At 34.2% G+C, this 21,976-nt stretch overlaps 1 pseudogene; it reads right to left on the minus strand.

The window, feature by feature from the left end:
* Window positions 1–1,761: 1,761 nt before the first annotated feature.
* Window positions 1,762–2,989, minus strand: LOC114090687 (protein Mdm4-like; annotated as a pseudogene).
* Between the last annotated feature and the right edge of the window lie 18,987 nt (window positions 2,990–21,976).

Raw genomic sequence — 21,976 nt, forward strand, 5'->3', positions numbered from 1 at the left:
CGCCAATCTTACTTTAGGTCTTTGCCCTGAGGTATGAACAACTCCAGAGGTACAAAGAGACTAAAAAAACCCTGGAAGGCTCCTAAGAGAAAATGAAATACAAGAAAGCAAAGCAAGGGGAGCTTTGGTTAAAAAATTTTGTGCCTTTTCTTTTTAAAAACTAATCACCGAGGGCTAGGGATATAGCTCAGTTGGTAGAGTGCTTGTCTTGAATACATAAAGCCCTGGGTTCAATCCCCAGCACCACAGGGAAACAACAAAAAAAAAAAGACACATCTTATCACTGAGAAGGCTGTGCCAGATACACGCTCATATATTTATCTGAACTACAACTAACATTTTCTGACACAAAGTTTCATGTGATTTGGCTCATCAATCTTAAAATGATGATAGATTTTTCCAGTTCATGTGACAGCACTTTTCTATAAATTTAATCTGCTAAATTTATAGCTCCAAAACTTTGACAAAAATATTTCTGAAGTGTACATATAATATACAATATACTAAGATGGTAGGTATACCCTTTGTAATTTTAAATTTTAAAAATTGAGATCTCATATTAAAAATGTACAAAAGGAAAACTATTCTGGGAGAGAACAATGAAATGGTTAAAGGACTGTCTCAAAAGTAAATATTTTGCAGTGAGAGGAGTATCCTACAACATATTTAGAGTGGTGATGACCATTTTTTTGTGTGTGTCTGTGTCGTGCTGGGGACTGAACGCAGGACTTTGTGCAGTTACTCAGATTTTTAAAACTCATCCAAAGGGAACATTTCATTATGTATTTATATCTAGATTTTTAAATGTGCAAAAATTTATCTACTCTTTCTCAAAATTATTTTAAGGGTGTGTTAGCCAAATATTTGATAACCATTGCACCTAGTTTAAGTGATGTGCAGTGGCACATGCCTATAAACCTAACTACTTAGAAAACTTAAGGCAGGAGGATCATGAGCTGGAGGCCAGCCTGGGCAACACAATGAGATCTTGTCTCTTTTAGAACTAAAGGGGAGGGGAAGGGGAGAATGGAAGGACAGCAGAATAAAATAGACATTATTAACTAATCAGATTGTTTGTTCATCGTTAATCCTAGTATTTTTCTAATAACTACCTTGAATTTTGACTCCAGAACAACATTAAATAGAAGGCTAGGGAATAAAATTTTAAAAAGGGTTAATCTTCAAATAATCTGATATGTGAATGAATGAATATTTATGTTTATACTGGTAACTGTTCCCTCCCAGATCTTCATCTTTGGAGGGAGAATTAAGTGACTTTTATGTGTCTTTTCACATTAATGAAGCCCCCAAACTGATCATCTAGCTCTAAAATATAGCTCTAAAATACTCAGTCTTAAGTTCCATATAAGCTTCAAAGCAAAAACAATCCAAAACACAGATGTTTACATGTACAAATGAACACATAAAATGGGTTACACTTAGTAGAGATAGTCAATACTGATGTTTCCATACGTGACCTGGTGCTCCTAATTAATATTTCTTTGCAATTGATTCAACTATGCTATAAAAACCTTAATAACTAATTTAATCTCTTTCTTGCAAATAGGACATGAAGCCCCAGCCTTCTTTAGTCTTCTGGCACAGGGAAAACAAGTCGTAAGATGGCTTGTCCTTCCATGAATAATATTCCCGTCTCGTGGTCTTTTCTCACACAAGCTACATGGCTTCAAGATATTCTGGCAATCCTCCATATTTTCTACATCTGTTCTCTGCTCACAGACGTTATCTGATTGTTCTCCCATACTTGAGATGGTCTCTTGGCTTTCAGAACTGTGAGCCAAATCCAAGAATTCCACTGAGTTGCAGGGATTTAAAAGTTTAGAATTTCCTTCCTTTATAGATACATCTTTAGGTCTAACAACTGGAGCTGAAACAGTTCTTCGGCAATTAGGGACATCAATTCCTTCACTTTCCTTCTTTTCGGGCACGGCAGTGATGTCAGATGTGGAGAGAGAATGTGTTAATTTAGAACAATCTGAATACCAATCCTTCCTCAAGGCCCAGCAACAGAAACAGTACCTCTTGCTTGGAGAATTAAATTTCTTGCATTCAGTACACTGCCACTCATCCTCAGAGGTAACTTCTATATCAGTATCATCACTTAAGGACTTAGAGTCCTCAAGGTCATCATTTTTCCCCACTTCAATCACCTTTTTGTCACTCACTTTCCCTACTTCTTCGCTTGCTTGTTCAGTATCAGCAGCTTCAACTTTTATTTCAACACCTAACTGCTCTGAAACCGACTCATTTAAAAACCACAAATCATCTGTAGTATCTGAAACAATGGCAGTACCTATATCCTGATTTGTCTGTAAATCAGTTGAGCCATTACTTCTAGGTGTATAGTTGTTTCTCAAGTTTCCTAAAAACCACCAAGGCAGGCCAGCTACATCCCACTCCTCAAACCCAAGGTCCAACCTAGATGTCTCATCTTGGCTTAAATTTATCAAGTCTTCATCTTCTCTAGAATTTCTGCATTTATGCTCTGAGGTAGGCAGTGCGGGAATATCACCCTCTTTAATTCTTTTCCTGGAATTAGAACTTTCCTCTGCACTTTGCTTCAGTTGGTCTTGACTTGGAATATCCAAACTGTGATGTGTGCGAGAGCGAGAGTCTGAGCAGCATCTGTAGTAGCAGTGGTTAAAGTGACAAGATTCTTTCTTAGCATATCATAGAGAGGGCTTGGATCTTTCACGGAGAAGCTCTGACGTCCCAATAGTTCTCCCAAAAGATCTCCACCACAATAAACCATATGCTGCTCCTGTTGATCATAAAGCTGCTTCACCATTATATACTGGCCTAGATAGTGCATTACCTCTTTAACAGTGAACATTTCACCTTCTGCACCTGCTGCCTGCAAAATCTTCAAAAGTGGCAATTTTGATCGTACCTTATTGACTCTTTCTGGAGAGATCCTGCAAGCACTATCAGATGTTGAACACTGGGCAGAGGTGGAATATGATGTCATTTTGACCAAAGCAACTGCAGTCTGTTGATAAAACTTATGGTCGCTCCATGAGTCGTTCCCCCTCGGAGCCGGGAGGGGGGGGGGGAGGAGTGGCAGTCGCAGGTCCTAAACCCTCCGCAGCATTTTTGAAATGGCCTCTTTACATACTTTTAGAAAGTCACCATGGATGCCCAAAACAGACATGAAGACAAATGGAACAGAATGGAAGACACAGAGACATACCTGTATAAATATAGTTATCTTATACTAGATAAAGGCACCAATAACATGCATTAGAGAAAAGATAGCCTTTTCCACAAATGGTGCTGGAAAAACTGGAAGTCCATATGTAGCCAAATGAAATGGAACCTCTATCTCTCACCCTGCAAAAAGTCAACTCAAAGTGGATCAAGGACCTAGGCATTATACCAGAGACCCTGTGCCTACTAGAAATAGGCCCAACTTTCCATCATGTTGGATTAGGAACTGAAATCCTTAATGAGATTCCTAAAACACAGGAAGTAAAATCAAGAAACAGTAAATGGGATTTCATCAAACTAAAGAGCTTTTTCACAGAAAGGAAACAATCAAGAACACGAAGAGAGAGCCTACAGGAGAAAATCTTTACCATCTGAACCTCAGATAGGGCATTAATCTCCATGATTTATAAAGAACCCAAAAACTTAACACCAAAACAAAAAAATGACCCAATCAATAAATGGGAAAAAAAAAAAAAACTCGAACAGGCATTTCACAGAAGAAATATGAATGGTCAACAAATATGAAAAAATGTTCAACATCTCTAGCAATTAGAGAAATGCAAATTAAAATTACACTGATATTTCATCTTACTGCAGTCAGAATAACAACAATCAAGAATACAAGCAACAATAAATGTTGACGAGGATGTGGGGAAATGGGTACACTTATACATTGCTGGTGGGACTGAAAATTGGTGCAATCACTTTGGAAAACAGTATGGCAATTCCTCAAAAAATTTGAAATGAAACCACATTTGACCCAGTTATCCCAGTCCTCAGTATACATTCAAAGGCTTGTAAATCAGCATATTACAATGACATAGCCACATCAATGTTTATAGCACTTTAATTCATGATTGCTCAGCTATAGAAACAGCTTAGATGCCTTCATCAACAGATGAATTATCAAAAAACTGAGGTATATGTATATACAATGGAGTATTACTCAGCCATAAAAATGAATAATTTCATGACCTTTTCCAGTAAATGGATGGATCTGGACACTACCATGCTAAGTGAAATGAGTCAATCCCAAAAACCAAAGGTCAATTGTTCTCTCCAATATGTGGATGCTAACCCACAAAAAGGGGAGGAAAGGAAGAATAGGATTTCAGTGGATTAGACAAAGGGGAATGAAGGGACGGTGGGGAAGGAATAGGAAAGACAGTGGAATGAATCAAACATAATTTTCCTGTGTTCATAAATGAATAGATGAACCAGGGTAACTCTACATCATGTACAATCACAAAAAATGGGATTAAAATTAGAATAAGTTATAGTTCATGTATGTATAATATGTCAAAATATACTGGCATTTATATCTAAAAGAACTACAAAGAAAAGGAAGTTACCATGGACAAATCTCAATTAAGGAATGGAATTATGCTTTACATCTCCTTGTAGGCAAAGCATCAATATAAAACACTTGGAATTCTTCATGGGAGATTTGACTCTTTTTCCATGTTTATTTGATAATTAAATAATTTACTTTTGTAAATATGGACTCTAATCCAGTACTACGTAGAGCATTTTATCCCTGTCCCATTGCTTGTCTGTCTATAAACTCCTACTCCAACCATGTGAAACTCAATATCAACCATCTGCCATCAATTTACTTAATTATTCAAATTTTGTATTCCATAGAATTGCTAGAAAATTGTTAACCCATACATCTGTGGGAGCAATATTATCATTTCAATTACAGTTCTTATATACAGTCTCTTTAGTTTTACAAGGTATACTCATTCCAAAGTTATCTGGGTCAACATTTACTTTCCCTCACAGTGTAATTATATCCTGAGACTTTCTGATCTCCTGTTATTTTTTTAATTTGCATGCTTTAAGGTTCAATTTTTGTGCTATAAAGTTTGACAAATGCATAGTGTCTCACATCCACAATTAATAATGACATGGATAATATACTATCCTAAAATATATCACTGTGCTTCACCTTTTCAACACCTCTTTTCTCTCCTCATGTCCCTAGCAAGTGCTTACCTGTTTACTGTCTCTTTGGTTTTGCTTTTTCCAGAATGTTATATAAATGTAATTATACAGTTCATAGGCTTTAGAAATCTGGTTCTTTCAATTAGCAATCCAGATTTATGATCCACCATGGCTTTTCAATGGCCTAAACACACTTTTCACCTGCAGGTGTAAGAAATAATACAGAAATTCCACATGCCCTTTTGAATGTTTCTTCTCAGTGGTAATATCATTCAAATTTATAACTACATGCTGACAGTGATACAGTAAAAATATAGAATATTTCTCAGTATAAAAATTCCACATTTTTATTTATAAACATATTTACTTCTCTCTTGGCCCTTCCTAAACCTTTGGAAACCACTAATCTCTTCGAAATTTCTATAATTTTATTATTTCAAGAATATTGAATAATGGAGTCATACTTCATGTGAACTTTCCAGATTAGCTTTTGACATGTAGCATACATTTCTGAAGATTAATCCATGTTGTATGTATCAATAATTTGTTCTTTTTATTGCTAAAGGATATGAATTATATGGTATATACTGTTTTGTCTTTACAAAATGAATACCACAGAATTATTATTTGTAAATTAACAAATAAATTAGATAAACTTTAAAAGTTACTATATTAAAAAAAAGAAATAACAAGTTTCTTTTTTTTCCTCAGTGTACTATAGCATTTTATATTTTTAAAAAATGAAGTATTTCTTTAACCATTCACCAGTTAAAAGATATCTGGGTAATTTTTAATGTTTAACTATTAGAAAATATTTCTATAAACATTCATTTACATATTTATAATGGAAAGATGATTTTTTATTTCTCTGGAATAAATGCCTAAGAATACAATTATTAGTTCATATGGTAGCTCTCTATATAGTTTTTAAGCTGTCAAAGGGCTCCAGAATCGCCGTATCATTTTATATTCCCATCAATAATATGTAAGTGATAGAGTGTCTCTGTATTGTCACTAGCATTTGGTATTATTACTGTTTTTTATTTCATATGGATTTAATTTGAATTTTATTGACGGCTCATGATGTGGAATATCTTTCTAGAGACTTGCTTGCCATGTTATAAACCCTTTTCAGTGAAACTGTGTTCATATTGTTTGTCCATTTTCTTTCTTTCTTTTTTTTTGTACCAGGGATTAACCACTGAGATCCATCCCCAGACTTTTCCATTGTTTATTTTGAGACAGGGTCTTGCTAAGTTGCTGAGGCTGGACTTGAAATTGTGATCCTCATTCACCAGTCTCAGCTTCCTTTTTTTTTTTTTTTTCACTGTCTTATTCAGGTTAGTATCTGACTGTAATACTCTTTTCATAAAATGAGTTTGGAAGTAAAGAAATCCTTTCTCTTTTATTTTCTTTTTATTTTTATTTAAATCCTCCTTAAATATTTGGTACAATTTTCCAAACAATCTTAAGTTAGAGATAACTTTTTTGGCAGTTTTTAATTACAAAATATGTTAATAGTTATAGGAGTATTCAAATTATTTTATATTTATTGAATTATGGTAGTTTATATTTTCCAAATGAGTGGTGCATTTATTTTCAATTGTTAAATACTTATGAATAAGGTTGTTTGTAGCATTTTCTTATTATCCTTTTGATGTTTGTGGTTTCTGTAGTTAAATTTCCTGTTAATTCTTAAGATTTCAGGTTCTCAGGGCTAGGGTTGTGGCTCAGTGGTAGAGCATTTGCCTGTCATGTTTGAGTTACTGGGTTCAATTCTCAGCACCACATAAAATATAAATAAATAAAATAAAGTTTAAAAAAGTAAACAGATTATACTCACCTTTAAAAGAAAATATTTTGTGTTCTTTCTCCCTCTCTACCTTGTCAGTATTGCCAGTTGTTTACCAATATATATGTTGTTTTAAATCAGAGAACCTGATTTTTTAAAGCTAAGTTTCTCTCTTGATTTCCTATTTTCAATCCCCCTGATTTATACTCATGTGTTTAGAAGTTTCTTTCATTTCTAGAGGATAAGCTTTGCTTCTCTCTTTTTTAGTTTTTTGAGGGAGGAACTTAGGCTATTGAGACCTATATAATTCTATAATCTATGGTTGCTACCACATTGAACAACTTTAAGGAGCAACAAAGTGTTCAATGAGAAAAGCACCTGTTAGAATTGTGCTACACAAGCTGGGCACAGTGGTGCATGTCTGTAATCCCAGCAGCTCAGGAGGCTGAGGCAGGAGGATCATGAGTTCAAAGCCAGCCTCAGCAACTTAGTGAGGACCTAAGAAACTCAGTGAGAACCTGGCCAAAAATAAAAAAAATACATGTATAAAAGGACTGGGGATGTGGTTCAGTGATTAAGCACCCCTGGGTTCAATCCCCAGGACTAATTAAAAAAAATTGTGCTACACAGTGGCCCTACTGTCAACAGTACAGGAAAACAAAATACCAGGAAAATACCAGCAAATGTGATCAACAATGAATTTGTATACCATTAACCTAATAATGATTTCACTGTCCCTTTATTATTCTAAATGAATAAATCTATTTATGTGTAAAAGTCACCATGGTGTCTTTAAAATATATTTCAATGAAGAATAGTACATCTCTTTGTTCCTTGCAGATATAACTGTATCCACTATTCAGGTCTGTGTCCAATTGATAAATAGAACAATTTTTGCACTCTAACATTTCTTGTGCAGATTTTATTAAACTTTTAGGGTTTCATAATAAAAATTGTAATTTATATATCAAAATTAGCTTTCCCAAACCTTTCTCTTTCCTGCATCTGCTCCTAGATTACACATTGCCAATCATGGCCAATTAAAAACCATTTTTCTGGTCTTTTTAAAATCCCTTACAAGTTTTGGTATAAAAGAAAGGGTGGGAGGAATAATTGCTTTAATAGTTCGCTTCCAGTAATTTAAAAGAAGTAAAGCTAGTTAATAGTAATTTCCTACAAATTATGTGGAGTTACAATTGATGCAACTTGGCAAGTTACTGGCTATGTAGGCAAAGGGATGACAGAAGTCAAAGATCATGCCAAGATTTTAAATCTGTGGGACTGAGAGGTGTTTGCACTATTATAATAAATAGAAAACACAGGAAAATGATAAAGGAGTAGACATGGGGCATAACATCCAGTCAGACATATCCAGCTAAGCAATTCTTTGCAATGTTGGGAAGAAATGTAGAGGTCAGAAATGTAGAGGTCATACTTTCAACCAAAAATATTGACAGATTATTGCATGTCAGGTGTGTGCTCTGCTTCAGAATTAATTTGCACAGAAGGTAGACCTGTAGTCCTTTACACTAGATGAGACTACATAGAGAGAATTTAAGGAGAGAAGAGCCAAACAAATGCTCATATCACTCTTAGGATATAAAAAAAGAGATACGAGAGAAGGAAAAATCAAGAAGCTGACAGAAGAATCAGAGTATGCAGTGCTACAGAAGCTAAAGGGGGAAAAAGTTTTTTTTTAGAAGGATGATATAAGTTAATAGAAGACTTAAAGAGCTTGAAGTACTGAATAAAAAAGAACACTGGATTCTGTGTATCAGAGATAAATTATACTAACAGCATTTTATACATACTGAATAAGACATGTTTTACATGATGACATTTAATCCTCACTTCATGTCTGCAACAGAGGAAGCATCATTTTAATTGTAATTGACATATCATAATTATATATATATATATATATATATATATATATATATATATAGTGTAAACTGTGATATTTCAGTGCATGTATACAATCTGTAACAATTAAATCAGGATAATTGAACATACCTATCACCTCAAACATGTATCATTTTTTGTGTTATGAACATTCAAAATTTTCTGCTAGTTATTTTGAAATGTACAATAAATTATTTTAACTATAGTCACCCTACTATACTGTATGGAACACTAGAACCAATTAGCAAAACACTAGAACTGTATATTTGTACCCAATTAATAAATCTTCTCCTCCTTCCTTTCTCCCTACCTTTTCCATCCTCTTCTACTCACTATTCTACTCTGTACTTCTTTGAGATCAACATATAAGTCAGAACATGTGGGATTACCGTTCCTATTTTATATATTGAGGAAATTTGTTAAAGAAAATCAGAGGCAGACTTCAGTTAAAGTAGGAAAAGTAGATTTTGTTCCAGACCTATTGAAATAGTAGGAAGAAGCCTATGTATAAAACTAGCCTGAATTATGAACACAGGAGGACAAGTGAGGATTTATAGGCAAGGAACAGAGTGAGAGAAGGGGTCAGTGGATAGAAAATTACTAAAAGAAAACATCAAAGGTAGGGAGATACTTGCTAGATCAACTTAACAGAATTCTTATTGAAGGCAGGTCAGAGTAATCTAATATCAAAGTTGGGGATACGGAATTTAATCAGATATCAAACATGATCAGATATCAAGGGTGGAGAATTCTCTCTAGACAGATGTAGGCGGTCACAATATGCCATTCTAAAATATGATTGTAAAAGACCAGAATAAGCCACCTCAAAATATGCCTCTTTTGGCATAAGGACTATTTTGAGCTGATTATTTTAGGAAACTGCAGACTCAAGATCTGAAAACAGATAGGTTACCATTTGGTAAGGGAAACTTACATTTATTAAGGAAATTTCTATTTGTAATTCTGTCTGCCTGTATCAGGGTGAGAAAGAAGATTCTAAATCACTTCATATCAATGAGGAAGGCACTGTACTCAAATCTGTGAAACACATCGTAATATTGTTAATCCTGATTTTCCTGCTTACCTCTCTGCTATTCCCTCTCCTCTTCCTTTGTTTCAATTGAAGATGATGTCTAGGCCTGATTTCAAAGCCATTTCTTTGATTTGTACTCATTTCTCTGGGTGTCTCCCATGTATGCATGAGGTGTACCCATTAAAATATTTGTTTATTTTTCTCATGTTAATCTGTCTTTTAATACAGGGGTCTGCTCCAACTAAGAACTATGAAGCATAGTGAGAAAATAATTTTTCCTTTTTTACAATGACTTGGCAGGATTCTTTCTATAACTACACTAGGCAAGCTGAAGACAAGGCCTAAGAATGAGACCTAATCACAAACATGCCTAAAATATCCTCTTTAAAGTTTGACCAATGGGAGTGTTTGCCAAGCTCAATGGTTAATTTGATGAACGGAATTAGTAGAGCAGGAGTGTTTTTTTAGCTCAGCTCTGTCTATTCCTATCTTCTGCTTCTTAACCTAAGAAAAAAAGACTTTTAGTCAATGTAAGCTGAAGACATACTAGAAGGTACTAATGTAATGGTTCCCAAACTCTATCGCACACTACAAGAAGCATCAGGTGGTCATTTTAAAAATATCCATTCACAAACCATAATACCCATACCTATTAAATCTGGTTGTGTTGTATCATATCATAGTTTTTAAAGGTTATTTCAATGTGAAACAAAGTTTGTGAATCAGCTAACAGTAATTCAGTCAAGATGAAGCAGAAAACTGTATAGATTCTGCCTTCAAGAAATTTCCAAGAAAAACAAGAGAAGTTAAGATTGTTGTAGAAATATAATTAAAAGGAAAGCAATATCTCAGCCTAGAAAACCTCTTCACAAAGCTTGAAGAGACCAAAAGGGGTTTTATTATTGAATAAGCATTAAACCAGAATGTGGTGCATAGCACAGGTGATCTGCTAAGAGATTGCAAAGACGGAAATTTCTACTTTTTATATAGCTAATTAGCCACAACCCATTACATAAAAGTTTTTAAGATGAACATATTATACCTAGTCTTTAAGTAAGAGGAATTGATAGAATCTTTTGTAACATATAATGTATCACAATTTGTCACAGAAACAGGGGAGAAGACGTATATTTGTTGATTGTCTTCTGAAATTAAAAGAAAAGGGAGACGAAAAGTCTATTTTCTTATTTTCAACATGGAATATTGAGCTTCTTATTCTGAATATATATCTGTCTTGACAGAAGATAACATTTGAAAAGATTTTCTTTTCTATTTTCAAGTGGAGATATGTGAAAAGGTTTGCAACTTGAGGGTAAAAACTGTACAGGAAGAAGAAGGCATAGAATATGAATGAACAGACATATTGATTGATGAAGGTTCTAGAGCAGGAAAGAAGTGAAGACCTCTACTTTCTAATGTTTCCATAATTTAAGTATCTGGAATAAACTGAAAATAGACAGACACATCAATAGGAGAAAAGACATTCAATTTTATTGCATGCATATACACAGGAGCTGCACAAAATATAGGAACCAAAGAAAGGCTAGATGACTAAAGAGTGTGTGCAAGCATACCTTGTTTTGTTGCACTCCATTTTATCACACTTCATAGAAAACATGGTTTTTATAAATTGAAGGTTTGTGACAAGCCTGCATTGAGCAAGCCTATTAGTACCATTTTTCCAACAGCATATGCTTACTTTGGCAATTCTCACAAGATTTTGTTTTTACATCTGTTATGGTGATCTATGTTTTTTGATGTCACTATTGTAGTTGCTTCAGAGTGCCACAAACTGTGCCCATATAAGTCAAAAAACTTAATCAATAAATGTTGGGTGATCAGACTATTCTACACACCAGTACCTCCCTCATCTCTCTCACTGTCCTTGGACCTCCCTATTCCTTGTGACATAACAATATTGAAATTATATAACCCTACAATAGTCTCTAAATGTTCAAGTGAAGAATCTCATGTCTCCCACTTTAAATCTGGAAATCTGGAAATGATTAAACTTAGTGAGGAAAGCATGTGGAATACAAAGATATGCCAAAAGATATGTTTCTTGCACTAAGGAGCTAAGTTGTAAAGGTAAAGGAAGAGTTCTTGAAGGAATTCAAAACTATTACTCCAGTAAATACGTAAATTATATGAAAGTGAAACAGGGGGCTGGGACTGTGACTAAGTGGTAGTGCTTGCCTGGCATGTGTGAGGCACTGGGTTTGATTCTCAGCACCACATATAAATAAATAAAGGTCTTTAAAAAATAAATCTTAAAAAAAGAAAGTGAAACAGCCTTATTGCTAAGAGAAGAAAGTTTCAAGCCAGGTGTAGTGGTACATACTTGTAATCCTAGCTAATAGGGAAGCCGTGGCAAGAGGATCAAAAGTTTGAGGCTGACCTAGACAACTTAGAGAGACCCTGTCTTAAAATTAATTAAAAAGGGCTAAGGATGTAGCTCAGTGGTAGAGTGCTCCTGGGTTCAATCCTCAATATTAACTAATCAATTATTTAATTAATTAAAATAAAAAAGGGTTTGGGATGTAGTTCAGTGGGATAGTGATCCTGAGCTCAATCTCTGGTACCACAAAAAAGTTTAGTAGTCTGAATAGAAGATTAAACCAGCAGGAAGTTTCCCTTAAGCCAAAAAAAAAAAAAAAAAACTTAATCCAGAGCACGATCCTAAATCCATTCAATTGTATGAAGGCTAAGAGAGGAGAAGAAGCTGCAGAAGAAAAAAATGAATGTAGAAGAAGTTGGTTCATGAAGTGTAAGGGAAGAAACTTCTACAATACATAAAAGTGCCAGGTGAAACAGCAAGTGCCAATGGAGAAGTTGTATATTGGAAAAAGACTCTCATAGCCAAAGAGAAGTCAAGGCATGGTTTCAAAGATTAAAAAGATAGCCCAACTCTCCTATGGGCCAATACAGCCGATGACATTGAGCTGCAGCTAATATTCACGTACCATTTTAAAAAAATTCCAGGGCCCTTAAGTATATGTAAAGTATCCCTGGTCTGTGCTTTATAAATGCAGCAAGAAAAGCCTCGCTGACAGGATATCTGTGTATAACATGGTTTACTGAATACTTTAAGCCCACTGTTAAGACATACTTCTCAAAAAAAAAAAAAAAAGATTCCTTTGAAATTATTACTACTCATTGACAATGCACCCAAAGGCTCTGACAGAGATATACAATGAAATTAATGTTGTTTTCATGCCTACTAACACAGCATCCATGCTTTAGCATATAGACCAAGGAGTAATTTCAATTTTCAAGTCTTATTATTAAAAAATACATTTCATAAGGCTATATATCTGCCATAGATGGTAGTTCCTGTTATGGATCTGTACAAGTAAACTGAAAACCTACTGGTAAGGATTTACCATTCTAGATACCATTAAGAACATTCATGATTCACAGGAGGAGGTGAAAATATCAACAGTAACAAGAGTTTGGAAGAAGTTAATTGCAACCCTTATGGATGACTTTGAAGAAGTTTAAGACCTCAGTGGAGGAAGTAACTGCAGATGGATGGAAACAGCAAAACACTAGAAGTGTAGCATAAAGCTGTGACTGAGTTACAACAATCTCATGATCAAATATTAATGGATGAAATCAGAGGGCAGTTGTTCATGCCTGTAATTCCAACAACTGTAGAATCTGAGGTAGGAGGATCTCAAGTTCAAGATCAGCCTTGTCAACCTAGTAACACCTGTCTCAAAATAAGAATTAAAAGAGCTGAGGATATAGCTCAGTGGTACATAATTCCTAGGTTCAAGTCCCAGTACGCAAAGAAAATAAAATGAGGAGCTCTTTCTTATGGATAAGCAAAGAAAGGGATTTCTAGAAATGAAATCTAGTCATTGTTGAAATGACACAAAATATTTAGAATATTATATACACTTAGCTATTAAAGCAGTAGCAAAATTTGAGAGAATCAACTCCAATACTACATATAGTTTCACTGTAGGTAAAAGGATATCAAATGGCATCAAATGCTACAGAGAAATAGTTTGTGAAAGGAAGAGGGAATCAATGTAGCAAAATTTATTCTCTGATTTTAAGGAATTGTCTCAGCTACACCAACCATTAAATTCCACCACCCTAATGAGTCAGCAGCCATGGATTCTGAGGAGAGTCCCTCTATCAGCAAAATATTATGACTTGCTGAAGGTTCAGAGAATTGTTAACATTTTTAGCAATGAATTATTGTTAAATTCAGGTGTATACATTGTATTTTAGATATAATGCTGCTGCACATTGAATAAACTCTAGAGGATAGGATACACATAACTTTTATTTGCAGTGGGAAACCAAGCAATTCATGTGACTTGCTTTACTGAGAGATTTCCTTTGTTTTAGTGATCTGGAAATGAACCCACAATTTCTCTGAAGTATGCCTGCAGTATTCTCAGCTGTAGAAAGAAATATGGGCTTGGGGTTTCTGCAGGGAGTTTCTGACAGGTTATGAGAGAGGGAAGGGAGGCAATATGTGATGAAAATATGCCATCTTTTATACAGATAAAAATCTCTCAGGTAAGCAGCCCTAAGTAGGATTGTTGATAGGATCTGCCAAAGTCTCTTAGCATGGTATTGAGCTTTAATCTTTCCTGTGATATGAGTCAGTATCTCCCAGCTGATAAGATATCTGGGGAAGACATCCAACACCACTAAATTTTTCTGAAGAATCTGGTCTCAAGTAAAATAAGGGGTAAACCCCTTCAAATACTTACTAATTCTTAAGTGACTTCAATTTAAAGTAATCATCAGGGCATGATGGTACATGCCTTTAATCCCAGATACTTGGGAGCTGAGGTAGGAGGATCACAAGTTTGAGGCCAGCATGGGCAACTTAGTAAGATTTTGTCTCAAAATAACAATTTAAAAAGAGAGCTGGGGATGTAGCTCAGTAATGCAGCATTTTTCTATTATTTACAAGGTCCTGTGTTCAATATCCATTATCCTACACACACACACAATCAGCATACCAAAGCACCCTAACTGAGGTAATTTTCTGGGCCCCATCAACATTAAAAAAAAAAAAAATTAAGTGAAGGGTTAGATTTGGGTCCAGATATAGGATTTTTTTTTTCTGATGTGAAGGAGTGAAGATGCAGAGATATGATTTTTTTAGGGGCAGGGAAGATACCTGCCTTTCTCCTCTAGAATCCTCAGTGTTCCCCTGTTTGCATAGTATCCAGGAACTAAGCCTGCTTTCAACAGCCACATTCCAGTGCAAACACATTTCAGGAGGAGGCAATTAACAGTATTATTTTTCTAATCATCACGCTCATATGAGGGAAATTAAAACAGACAATGCCAAAGATTTGTTTATATTTTACCTCTTCATATCACCAAAATATGCTGCAGTCAATATCAGAGGCTTTTTATTTCCAAGCTCTACAAGGCCCTATAACTGACAAAGGGAAACTCTATAGTCATTTTGACAGAGAATTTTCTATTATCCAAGACTCCTTTTGTAAATGTGAGAGATCAAGTAAGATTATCTCTGAAAAAAACAAAGAAGAAAATAAGTTAAATGCAGCTCAAAAGGTTTGTTTTACTTTCCTGTTGCCATTCCAGGTTTTCATCAAATGTCAGGTAATCTGAATTCAAGGTCACTTGAATCATACTGTTAAATATTTCAGGAAATATTTGTATTTTCATCTCTTCATGTTAACTGTTAGGTAAAATCGAACTCTATGCTAAGGTGGACATAGTGAATTGAAGGGTACAGCCACAAGGCCTAATATGATTCTATTTAGACAGCTTGAAGTAGGGTAAAAATGCAGAGAGCTAAAGGTGACTCATGAATATTTTTAGCTGTGTGTCCTGGAATAATGCCGAGTTAACCCCTCCAGGCCTCAGTTTCCTCATTTATGTAACAAAGTTGTTGGAGTCCTTGATTTATCCTCCAGCTTCTACTAACAAAGATAAAAAAGAGTTCACACTGTACCATAAAGAGTTAGATCTTGGTGCAAGAAAAAAGCAATATCCACAATAGTGCGTCTATACTAGGAGAAGCACTGGTAATTTTCCTTGGATACTTTTTAAAATAAGGAGGCTCCCTATATATGAAATAGTTTGGGGATTGAGATACAAAAAAATAAGTCTTATTTGGTGGTCTTTCTTGACCAAGAATATAAAGGTTTCTATGGAAAATAAGTAAATTAGATATTCTCCAAAATTCGGTTTTACTGTGGACTCAGGCAAGTGACAATTGAAATGTTTGATTCATGTACTATAGATGAACAGCTCCCACTGAGGTCCAACAGCAACCTTACCACTACAAAGCTTTGGATTTGTCTCCAGAGCATTAGCATTTTTATTGTTTTATGATCCATCCACATCCATATAAAAGTGATTTACTCTTGTGGTATGTGCAATATAATGCTGAAGAATTAGTACTGGAACAGCCTCAGGGGTCAATTAACCCAAACCCAGAATCCTAAGTGGTAAAGATTAATTTTTGGAATATTTCCCAGTAATTATATCTAGCAATGAAGGTGATTCTACCACTTTCTTAAGTACCTCTTTCTCTACTCTTTAAACTATTACTGAGTCTAATTTCCTCATGTGTATAAAAATCACTTAAGGATGGTTATGAGTATTTATATGCACAGAAGCATTATTAAGGATTAATTGTCTCTATGCTTCTCTGAGACTCCCAGGAGAAACTATGACCCCCACAATGATTATTGCATAGTTATTAGGTTCAGGTAAGAAGCCTCCATTCTGCATAGCAAATATATATTTTGATTATCAAAAAGATGCTTGAAGTGTAGTTTTAGCCTGTATGTGAACATGTATAACCTAATGGCTATAGGAAAGGAAAACGTATTTTTCCTTTACCTCTCATTTTCTCTGGTTGGGATCCTATACATTTAATTGACAAAAGACATATTAATATTAGAAAAAACAAACAAGTTTATCAACATCCAAGGGTGGTATAACTTGGATTTATATTATATCTTAGAAGAATAATCTAATTTCTAGAGAAATTATAAGAAAAAAGAAGAAATTATAGCTTCTAGGACAAGCAAATTTGGGGAAGGTAAATATTTGGGGGGCGAACTGGAAGATAAGGGCTAATTAGTAAGGTTTCTTATGTAGTTTCCTCTGGTGTCATCTCTGGGATGATGGGGTTCTAGAGTTGTCTCTGGTGTTAATTGCTATTCATCGTGGTAGAAAAGGGAGGAGGGACACCCTTGTAAATTTATGTGCTGCTTTTGAGCAAATAATGGAAGGAAAGAGAGTTTTTATTGTATCTCTTTCTTTTGATTGTTTTCAACTCAAAATAATCCTTAATTCAGGGTTGCATATTTTGGGATAGCATATTTTTCTACCCTGTATGACCAACAACCCAAACATTCACTAAAGAAATAAACACAGATATTTCAACCAGCCAGAGAAGAAATAAACCAAAAGGGAAAAAAAAAGAATAGCCAAGTTTTTATATCATAGAAGACCAGATGATCTGAAAGTGTGGAAACAGAGGTATCTGTGGCTAAGAGGCAAAGTCTCTAACATTCCTTCCCTTGACCATTTATTATCAAAGATGAAATGCATTTTCTCAAAGCTAATATTGTCCTGTCATAAGAACTCAGATCTGCTGAGGATGACTCTCTCTGCATAATCTGCAAAGTTGAAGGGATAAGTCTTTCCAAAAATGATAAATTGGAAGTAAAGTGAAGTGGTTAATTGAGAAATTCAAGGGTCATAGGAAGCAACCTGAGAAACTAGAGAAAATCTCCCATCCAATGTAGGACCCGCTCTATAAGACCTTGCCTGGTGGACATTCAGTTTCTGTTAGAATACTTCCATTGACTAGAATCCTTTTTGAGAAAGATAAAAACTAGTCTTCATTTGGTTGAGCAGGAATTTGCCCTTACAAGTTCTACTCATTGACTTTACTTCTACCTACAGAAGCTACAAAAGATCTACATGTAATCCCATTTTCATTGGACAGTTCTTCAAATATTTAAAGACAAGCCTATTTATCTTGTAGAAATATAATGTAACAATTAAAATTTAAAACCCTGCAACATGAACAAACAGAGCTGTTTCAGATGAACTCTGAGCAGTAGCATTCACAATATATTATTAAACACTCCCCCTTATAGAATTCAATTACCATAAACTTAAATTATCCTTATTGTATCCCACCACATCACACTGATGGTGCATATACACTAATATGTCCTATTGTTTTTCATATAACTTTGAGATGAAGTCATGAGATTGCATTCTATCTTTGATATCTTTATTCCTTGACTTTTAATAAAACACATTACAGACAACCTTAAATTTTACTTGAGCTCTATGCTCCTGGAAAACAAAGGTTAAGGGAACCCTCCATTCTTTTGTGTTACAGAAAATACTTTACTTTAAAAATAATCCTGTCCCCATATAGTTTAGACAAGATTCACATATGCTACCCCCCATTGGTTTACCCATGACAAAACCAGACACAGACATTTAAATTCCCATTCTTTGCTTCATAAATAACTAGGTGAACAGTTTTTTTTCTACACTGATCATTTGAAACAAAATACCTATTAAACAAACTTTAAATTTTTCTTACCACCTAGGCCCTAGAACTTTGGCCCAAACCTCAGTCTGAATCAGCATACAGTTCTTCTTTAAGTGTTCCTCCTAAAAAATAGACTGACCTCAAGGTAAAATATTTTATGATCTACTATTTAATTATGGCACCGTTTTGGTTTACTTCCCTATCTCTGGTTCTTTCTAGGCTTACATCCTCTACTCTGTCAAAGTTAAACAAAAATATAAAGAATCTCCAGTAATGGAATTCAATTTGGGAATAATGAATAGGATTGCAATTCAGAACGCATATACATACACAGGCCAGAGTGTCCTCGGTTATGTCAGGAGAACAAAGAGGGATTGAGGTTTAATCATGGTAGAGAAATGTATGTAAATTGCTATGAAAAAAAGTTCATTGACACTTTTCATGCTTCAGAGAGCTGGCAAGCTCTGATGGGCAAGTAGCAGCAGTTACTGTGTAAAGCCAGTCTTGAGGTCATAGTTGGCAGTTCTGTTGACAGTTGTTAAGAGAAAATTATATAGTATTAAAGATAAGACAGACTGTTTTGTTGGATTGGCCTAAGAGGACAGTTCATGGAACACTTCTTTGTGACCTAAAGTGTTTTCTCCCCATGACTTTTAGGCTTTATTTTAGATGGTTATGACAAGAATGTTTTTATTTATATACTCAATTTCTATATCTTTACAGAAGAAAACCCCTTTTACCTAATTCTTAAGATTCCTTGAAGATCTCGTGGTTATCATGTTCTATTACAATAGCACTTCCTTCACTTGAAACAATCCTTTTGAATAGTCTCTCTTTCCTAAGTCCAGATTTGTTTTTATTTGACATAAATTATATCTCTTTTGAAATTCATCTTGCTAGTGTTAGCCCATCACTATGGCCTGCTGAGAGCCTTTTCAATCTTAGCCCTGTTATTTAGCATCTTAAATTGGCTGTCACCTGCAAATTTAGTAAGTGCTACTCCTATATCTTCCTTCAAATTGCTGATAAAAATATTAAATAGCATTATTCAGGTCAGAGCCCTTCAGTAGGATATCATTCAATTTGACACTGAATTCAATTCATACAAACTCTTAGGCTCTAGTGACCTAACTACCTACAGATACTACCAACAGCGCTGTTACTCAACTTATATTTTTTCACAAAGAACACAATAAATGCACTGCCAAATGTCTTGTTTACATATTTATTTATTATACCTATTTATATATAAAATATATTTATTTACATATACATTTATTTTATATATTTATATTTATTGTATATATATTATAAATATTATATTTATTTATTTATTAATAACAGGTTTAGAATTATTCTTTAAAAGTATTCAAATTTTTCTATAGCACTAAATAGGAAGAGCAGAGCATTGGACAGTGTCTCCCTCACCTGCTCTCTCTTTCTTTCAGAGAAAAAGAAGCTGAAATTTGAAGTTTTATGGACCAAAATAAACTGAATTGAATGGCCCAATTCTAAAACTGTCTGGGATATCCATGTTTACATTGGAATAATTTAGCCTTTTACTCTCTCAATTCAGGGCTGCCTCATTTTAATAATTGAAATGTTTTTTTTTTTATAATCAATAGTGTATATTTGTCTAAGGATTTGCTGTTTTCAGGTACTTGTCTAAAGAGATCTTAGGAAGTATTTTAAGGTGACTTTAGTCTGTGTTATATTTTTTATGGAGCCAATGTGGCTTGAAATCCATAACTATAGTATGGATATGTGTGAATGCTTTCATAAAGTTTGTTTTCTTTAAACTGAACAAAAATCTGCATAGGTTTTCTTGTCCCCAGTCTCATCTTTTTGATACATGCTTGTGAATTAATGCTTGAAAGAGAAACACAGGAATCAGATTTTCTGAGTAATATCAGTGAACATTAGATGGGAATAATTCAATTCTCTTTGGTACTGCAAATATTTAACAGATAAATCATATAAATCTTAAGCACATTATGAATGTACTCACTGGAGAAGCAACAAAATTAATAAATTACAAATATATTGTAAGAATAAAATAGTGTACTTCACTTTGTGGACTCTCCTTCCTTAGAATGTCTGTTGAAAGTATACTCAGCCCAGGAGGAGGCAAAACCTTTGGATTTTATAATTCAAGTTGCCTATCTCTGGAATCCCTGGGGCACTATGAACTCACACCTCTGAAATGAACTCTCTTAGGAGAAAAACAGGACATAAACACCAAATGTATCTATTTGTCTGTCAAAGAAATTAGAGTAGTTTTAAATGTTGTTTTCATATTTTTGTATAAATCTATTTGAAATTCTGCACAGACATTGTAAGTCTGTTTAGACAATTCTACTACCTTACAGCCTATAAATTTTATAATGCTCATTCAAAATTAAATTGTTATCTCTCTCTTCTCTGTTGGTATGCCGGGGTTTTAGCTGGTAAATATGTTTGGTTTCCTCATCCAGGAGGTAATAGTGTTTGTGATTCCTCCTTAATAGAGCATTGATGAAGGATTTGGCTGTTTTGACTTGAATAGTCCTAAATCTCCTCATATTATAGATTCAACTACTTATTTCATTAATTTTGTTTTATAACTTCAATTCTTATCTTCATATCTGCTGCATGGTGATCTAATTAGTACAAGGTACTAATCATGTTGTGCTGATCGAAAAACATTTCCAAACTATTGTACTTAAAGCCACATCTGCCTACATGTAAACACAGAGAGAGAGAGAGAGAGAGAGAGAGAGAGAGAGAGAGAGAGAGAGACTTAATCTAAAATACAGTTAAACTGTCAGCAGTTCTCCTTGACAAAAAAAAAAAAAAACAGTGCTATAGAACACTAGGATGATTATAGATAACAATAACATACTGCATATTTTAAAAACCTATAGAAAGTATTTCTAATGTTTTCAGTGTAAAGAAATGATAAATGTTTGAGGAGGCAGATATATTTAACCAAGTTAAATATCACACAATGTATACAGGTATTGAAACATTGCATGGAACCCATTAATATGTACAATTTGTATGATTTTTGTATTAGTTAAAAAAATGAAGAAAAAAGACAAAAATAAAGTTATATAACTCAGTATTCAAAATTTTAGGTGGGTTAAAAATAATCAACCACTTATTTAAAATATGAAAACAACATTGATTGAAGCTGACTTCATTACTTTAAATTATTATGTTTTTTCCTTAAACATACTTATTGTGTACAATGGTGACATTTTTGAAACATATGCACATTATGAAATGACTAAATTGAGCTAAATGGCATATACATTTTCTCATATATTTATCATATTTGGTGACAACATTCAATAGTTACTTTCCTAGGGATTTTTGAAAAATAAAATATATTTCTATTAAGTATATTCACAATGTTGTATGAAAGATCTATTAAACATATTCTTCCTATCTCACTGAAATCTTATATCATTTGACCAATAACTCCCCATGCATCCTAACCCCTGACGGTGGGAAGTCACCATTCTATTCTCTAATTCTATGATTTCATTTTTTTTTAGAT

Source organism: Marmota flaviventris, chromosome X (genome assembly GCF_047511675.1).
Source record: "Marmota flaviventris isolate mMarFla1 chromosome X, mMarFla1.hap1, whole genome shotgun sequence".
NCBI lineage: Eukaryota > Metazoa > Chordata > Mammalia > Rodentia > Sciuridae > Marmota > Marmota flaviventris.